Source organism: Bubalus bubalis, chromosome 20 (assembly GCF_019923935.1).
Source record: "Bubalus bubalis isolate 160015118507 breed Murrah chromosome 20, NDDB_SH_1, whole genome shotgun sequence".
Taxonomy (NCBI): domain Eukaryota; kingdom Metazoa; phylum Chordata; class Mammalia; order Artiodactyla; family Bovidae; genus Bubalus; species Bubalus bubalis.
In genome coordinates, this window is record NC_059176.1 from 21,445,629 (window position 1) to 21,452,434 (window position 6,806).

The 6,806-nt window shown below is 40.2% G+C and overlaps 1 long non-coding RNA gene across 1 annotated transcript; it reads left to right on the plus strand.

Moving 5' to 3' along the window:
• The first annotated feature begins 2,143 nt into the window (after positions 1-2,143).
• Positions 2,144-4,495, plus strand: LOC123330815. Its single transcript, XR_006547003.2, has 3 exons — positions 2,144-2,679; positions 2,896-3,076; positions 3,356-4,495. It is a non-coding gene; the product is annotated as an uncharacterized LOC123330815 (long non-coding RNA).
• The last annotated feature ends 2,311 nt before the right edge of the window (positions 4,496-6,806 follow it).

Below are 6,806 nucleotides of genomic sequence, written 5' to 3' on the forward strand. Positions count from 1 at the left end.
AGTGTCAGACATTTTTATCTCTCTTAAGCGGCAGGAGGAAACAAACAAGCAATATTTTTTTCCTTCTCTATACAAATTTAAAGAGAGGTTTCTCTTAAAATACTGTGTTGCCATAATGACACCTGGTTTTGCCTGAAGTTAGCTATTCTTGAGCCTAGAGATAACCAATGCCTTTTTCTTATGGAAATGTTTGTCTTAAGCTATGCTAATGTACTACGCCTTTACCCCAAACTCTGTCTCCAAGTCGGTTCTGCCTCTTGGTCCAAAACCTACTTGACAAACCAGTATGTTATACTCAGATATTGTTCCCCTAATCTATGTAAATGAAACTATTTGTATGGTGGTCTGCCCTTTTTTAAGATTCAAGTTAATCATTTTATGGCCCAGGATAAACCATTTGGTGCCATTCTGGAATTTTAAGACATTCCTTTCTTTCATTAACAGACTGCTAGTGACTATATAACATACAGCTGAAGACTAGTAGGGGGGTACTCTTTCTGCCCCCTTCTGATGCCTATGTCAGAAGCTTTCTCTATCTCCTTTATACTTTAATAAAACTTTATTACACAAAAGCTCTGAGCGATCAAGCCTCGTTTCTGGCCCCGATTGAATTCTTCTCCTCCGGGGGCCAAGAATCCCGGTGTATTCGCGTGATTCAACAACAACCTTTCAACCACCCCCTAAATGACTATGTATTTAAGGAGGTAATTAAGGTCCATTGAAGTCAGAGGGTGGGATTCTTAGAGGACAGATGTCTTGATAAGAAATGAGAGAGACACCAGAGCTCTCTTCCTCTTCATGTGCTCACAGAATAAATTCATTTAAAGGCATAGCAGGAAGGTGGTTGCCTGCAAGTTGCAAGGAGAGCGTTCATAAGAATCTGAATTTTCTGACACTTTGATCTTGGAGTTTTTGCTTCCAGGACTGTGAGAAAATAAATTTCTATTGTTTAAGCCAGCAGCCGATGGCATTTTTTTGCGGTGGCCAGAGTAGACTAGAACAGTGAGCAACTCACAGAGACACGCAGTGTATTTTAGGGAAGATGAGCAGCTCTGTGAATCTAGACAGGACGTAGGAGGGGGTGTGGTGGGAGATGAGAGAGTTAAGTGCATTCTTTGAGTAACTGTATAACCTTGAAGGCAAATGGCCACTTGGCTTAATACCTCTTGGGTTTTGAATACTGATCAAAGGGTCCTGTGAGCAAAAGGAACAGAACTGGGAAAATTTGGGGGCTCCTTAAGGAGGAGAAGAGCTAATGGTCAAAATAGATTTACATCACAAAGGCAGTTGGAGTAGCCACCCCTTATAATGAAGACCTGAAAATCTAAGATTGAAATTAAAACATGAAACATTTCCTACATTTCCTAATAGACAAGGTCTGTTACTATATAGACATTAGATATGATCTCTTTCATTTTGTGATTTTTGGATCTTTGGTTGGTAGTATTTGGAAATCAGTTTAAGGGTAGCATTGAAAGCACCATCCAGGTGACTATATTCATTAATTTTGTTACTGTCAGTGAATGGAATGCTGACACAGGCAACCTCACTGAACCCTGGTGAAAATGTCCCTTTTCTGTTGTGTTGAACCTGTGAGTTTCAGTGTTGATATGGTGGCTGGTTAATGCTAGTCTGGGCCAAGTCAAAGTCATGTACAATATAGCCAGCATTCCCTTGAATAATCAACTCTCATTTAGAAGGAAATGGAAAGTTATTGTAGATTAAATACTAAAGGGAAAGTGTGACAGATGTTTAATTGGTTGCTTTCTTGTCACTTCTTAATGTGTGAGATGCCCTTATGAGAAGGGCTAAAGTAGACAGATTGAATGGAGACAGCCATTTAACTATCCTCTGACTCATCCTTATGATAGTATTCATTCTCATTTTATTTCTAATATATTCACTGTTTATAACAATTTTCAGCATTTGATTATAGGCAAGGAGTAACTGTACCCTCCCCCATATATTTGTCATTGTTTGGAAAGACAATATTATTGCTGCTGTTGCTGCTGCTAAGTCACTTCAGTCGTGTCCAACTCTGTGCGACCCCATAGACGGCAGCCCACCAGGCTCCCCTGTCCCTGGGATTCTTAGTGAATTTTATACTCTCTCATCACACATGAAGTACAGAAAGCTAAGCATGGCCCAGCCTTGAGAAGTTCAAAGAACTTGTTGCTTTCATCCTGCACCCTTCAGATACTTTTGACCTCCTCAGATAAGGTCTGTCATAAACACACAAGCCAGGCACACTGTTCAAGCTCATTTTCTGTAGTGTTCATCAAGACTGTCAAGAAGTTCTCTTCCTGTTTCTACCTTTCATTTTTGATCTGCCCCAGCCTCTGAAACCCATCTTTCTGGCTATGACTTTTGGTGTGAACTTGGGATTTGTTTTCTGGCTTTATGTAATGATGCTGCTGCTGCTGCTGCTAAGTCACTTCAGTCGTGTCCGACTCTGTGCGACCCCTTGGACTGCAGCCCACCAGGCTCCTCCGTCCATGGGATTTTCCAGGCAAGAGTACTGGAGTGGGGTGCCATTACCTTCTCCGTCATGCAATAATAGCTGCTAGTAAAAGTATACTTCCGTCTGTGGAGGGGACTGACTGGAGGATTCAACACTCTAAAGCCACTTGCTGAATGGGGACATATATATAAAGTATTGAGCATGGAACCTGGCATCAGGTAATGCTATATATTTCAGTAAATGTTAATCCCCTGCAAGTTTTCCATGCTTAGCATTTTCAGATGTCAGAAGGAGAGGATGGTAGAGGAGAGACTGTTAGGCTGTTTGCTATACCGAATCAGAATTGAGAAGGGAGATTTTGGAATGTGAACATTTTTTTTTTCTTTCCTTTGATCCATCACAAGATCTAGTGTCATGTTAATTCTTCCTCCTAGGCGTGGCTACTGAAGTTGGAGAGGTGTTCAAATCAAAACTCGCCAGCTATGTGACTCTGAGAAAATTACGTAATGTCTGTGTGCCTCATCTGTAAAATGGAGATAATAATAGTACCTAACTGAGAATCGTTGAGTAAAAGACATCACATGAAAAGCACCTAGAAACGGAGCCTGGTTGTTAGTGAGTGCTTAATAATATTAGATACTACTATTGTTCCTATTATTTTCTTGTTACCCACAAAAGTCCCTGCCATGTAGAAATTTTTTTGTTATGACTATCATTATTATTGTTACCTACATTAGTCATTTTCTGTAGACATAAATGAAACAAATTCAGGGGTACTGTTTTCTGCAGTTAGTCTTATTTAAATGGCACATGCATTTATTCATGTATATGTTACTAGATCAATACAAATGCACACTCTTATTTCAGTTTTTGTTTTTGGCTTCTCTTTTTCAGAACCACCAGAAGCCATCTCCTAGACAGGTGAAGCGACTTATCTCTTTGCAGCTGTGTGTAGAGACTTGGCAGCCAGCATATGAGATACTTGGCTGAGACAAATTTTGTATCACAGTCAGATTTACAACATGAGGCCGTGACTGCTGATACCTTGAAATGACCCATTTTTCTCCCCAGGCTTTGGATCTTTTACTTGCTGGTACTGGACCTCTGCTCGTTTGCTTCCCCCACCTATGGATCGTTCTCCGTGAATTACTGCTTTCCTGTCTCTCCTCTCACTGTGAATTGTTTTGAGTCCTAGCTCTTGTCTGTAAAATCTTATCCCTTGTCTTGTTCCTGGGTTCAAGTAATTGCATACTGTTTATCTTGCTGGCCTGGTGGCTGACCCTTCTGTCCTGACTCTTGATTCTCACCTGGCCTTGTATTATCAGTAGCCTCTCAGTCTAAACATCTTCCTGGTCCTACTAACCCATTAAAACTAATTCTGCCCAAGTGACCAAAGCCTTTCCTGAAAAATTGCTGTGGCTGATATACACCATGCCAGGTTTAGTTGCCATTTGGTAGTTTGTTCTAGAACATTCTGAGAGAATTCTCTGCCTTGCCTTTCATGAGAAGTGAGTCAGTGTATATTGTTCAGGCACAAATGAAAAGTGGGTTTGAATTTTTATCCTTGAACATGGATCCTTGCACTGTTGGGGGAGGGGTATGGGTCAGAGAACAGTTCCTAGTGAACTGGCAAACCCACATACATTCTTTACCCCAAATAGTGGACATTCCTTGTTTCGTTTCCTTCTGCTCCCAGAATATGTATAGTGCTGCATACTTTTTTGAGAGAGTAAGTTTTGTTTATGTCACAGACTCAGAGAGTCCTTGATGGCTTGTTGACAGGTATTGAAAATGATGGGATTGGAGCGCTGACAGGTGATTCATGCATATGGATGTCTTCTGTGATTCTACATAGCGGTCTATCTGGGGTTATTTATGGTAGCATTGTCATGGCGATCAATGAGCAGTAAACAAGGCTCTCAAAGCCATAGGGAGAGTTTTTACAGCCTTTGTGACCAACTGTGGAACCTCTAATTTATTTGTTTGTTTATTTAGTTAGTTTTTTAAAAGTTAGAATCTCTGTTTTATTCTTTTTCTAAGTTTTTATGAAATATAAAACTCTGAAAATTAGGAAGTGTAAGTCATTGCCTATTTTCGTATAAAATTTATGGATTAGATCTTTTTATTTGTGTGCTTAATAAGTTTTCTGAACATAAAGGTACAAATCATATTAAAAATTTAAAAAATAATCTTGGTAACTTTTTAAAGATTAATTAATTTATTTTAATTGGAGGCTAATTACTTTACAATATTGTAGTGGTTTTTGCCATACATTGACATGAATCAGCTGTGGGTATACATGCGTCCCCCATCCTGAATCCTGCTCTCACCTCCCTCCCCATCCCATCCATCCTGAACTCTGCTCTCACCTCCCTCCCCATCCCATCCCTCAGGGTGGTCCCAGTGCACTGACTTTGAGTTCCCTGTTTCGTGCGTCGAACATGGACTGGGGATCTATTTCACATATAGTAATATACATGTTTCAATGCTGTTCTCTCAAATCATCCCACCCTCACCTTATCCCACAGAGTCCAAAAGTCTGTTCTTTATATCTGTGTCTCTTTTGCTGTCTCGCATATAGGGTCTTCATTACCATCTTTATAAATTCCATATATATGCATTAATATACTATATAGGTATTTTTCTTTCTGACTTACTTCACTCTGTATAATAGGCTCCAGTTTCATCCACCTCATTAGAACTGATTCAAATGTATTCTTTTTAATAGCTGGGTAATATTCTACTGTGTATATGTACCACAGCTTTCTTATATATTCTTCTGCCAACGGACATCTAGGTTGCTTCCATGTCCTGGCTATTATAAACAGTGCTGTGATGAACATTGGTACACGTGTCTCTTTCAATTCTGGTTTCCTCGATGTGTATGCCCAGCAGTGAGATTGCTGGGTGGTATGGCAGTTCTAGTTCCAATTTTTTAAGGACTCTCCACACTGTTCTCCATAGTGCTTGTACTAGTTTGCATTCCCACCAACAGTGTAAGAGGGTTCCCTTTTCTCCACACCCTCTCCAGCATTTATTGCTTGTAGACTTTTGGATAGCAGCCTTTCTGACTGGCGTGAGATGGTACCGCATTGTGGTTTTGATTTGCATTTCTCTGATAATGAGTGATGTTGAGCATCTTTTCATGTGTTTGTTAGCCATCTGTATGTCTTCTTTGGAGAATGTCTGTTTAGTTCTTTGGCCCATTTTTTGATTGGGTCATTTATTTTTCTGATATTGAGCTACATGAGCTGCTTGTATATTTTTGAGATTAATTCTTTGTCAGTTGCTTCATTTACTATTTCTCCCATTCTTAAAGCTGTCTTTTCACCTTGCTTATAGTTTCCTTCATTGTGCAAAAGCTTTTTAGTTTAATTAGGTCCCATTTGTTTATTTTTTCTTTTAATTCCATTACTCTGGGAGGTGGGTCACAGAGGATCCTGCTGTGATTTATGTCAGAGAGTGTTCTGCCTCCATTTTCCTCTAGGAGTTTTATAGTTTATGGTCTTACATTTACATCTTTAATCCATTTGGAATTTATTTTTGTGTATGGTGTTAGAAAGTGTTCTAGTTTCATTCTTTTACAAGTGGTTGACCAGTTTTCCCAGTGCCACTTGTTAAAGAGATTGTCTTTTCTCCATTGTATATTCTTGCCTCCTTTGTCAAAGATAAGGTGTCCATCTGTTCTGTTCAGTTCAGTTCAGTTGCTCAGTTGTGTCTGACTCTTTGTGACCCTATGAATTGCAGCATGCCAGGCCTCCATGTCCATCATCAACTCCCGGAGCCTACCCAAACCCGTGTCCATCGAGTCGGAGATGCCATCCAGCCATCTCATCCTCTGTCCCATTCTCCTCCTTCCCCCAATCCCTCCCAGCATCAGAGTCTTTTCCAATGAGTCAACTCTTTGCATGAGGTGGCCAAGTATTGAAGTTTCAGCTTTAGCATCAGTCCTTCCAATGAACACCCAGGGCTGATCTCCTTTAGGATGGACTGGTTGGATCTCCTTGCAGTCCAAGGAACTCTCAAGAGTCTTCTCCAACACCACAGTTCAAAAGCATCAATTCTTTAGCACAAAGCTTTCTTCACAGTCCAACTCTCACATCCATACATGAACACAGGAAAAACCATAGCCTTGACTAGATGGACCTTTGTTGGCAAAGTAATGTCTCTGCTTTTGAATATGCTATCTAGGTTGCTCATAACTTTCCTTCCAGGGAGTAGAGTCTTTTAATTTTATGGCTGCAATCACCATCTGCAGTGATTTTGGAGCCCCCAAAAATAAAGTCTGACACTGTTTCCACTGTTTCTCCATCTATTTGCTGTGAAGTGATGGGACCAGATGCCA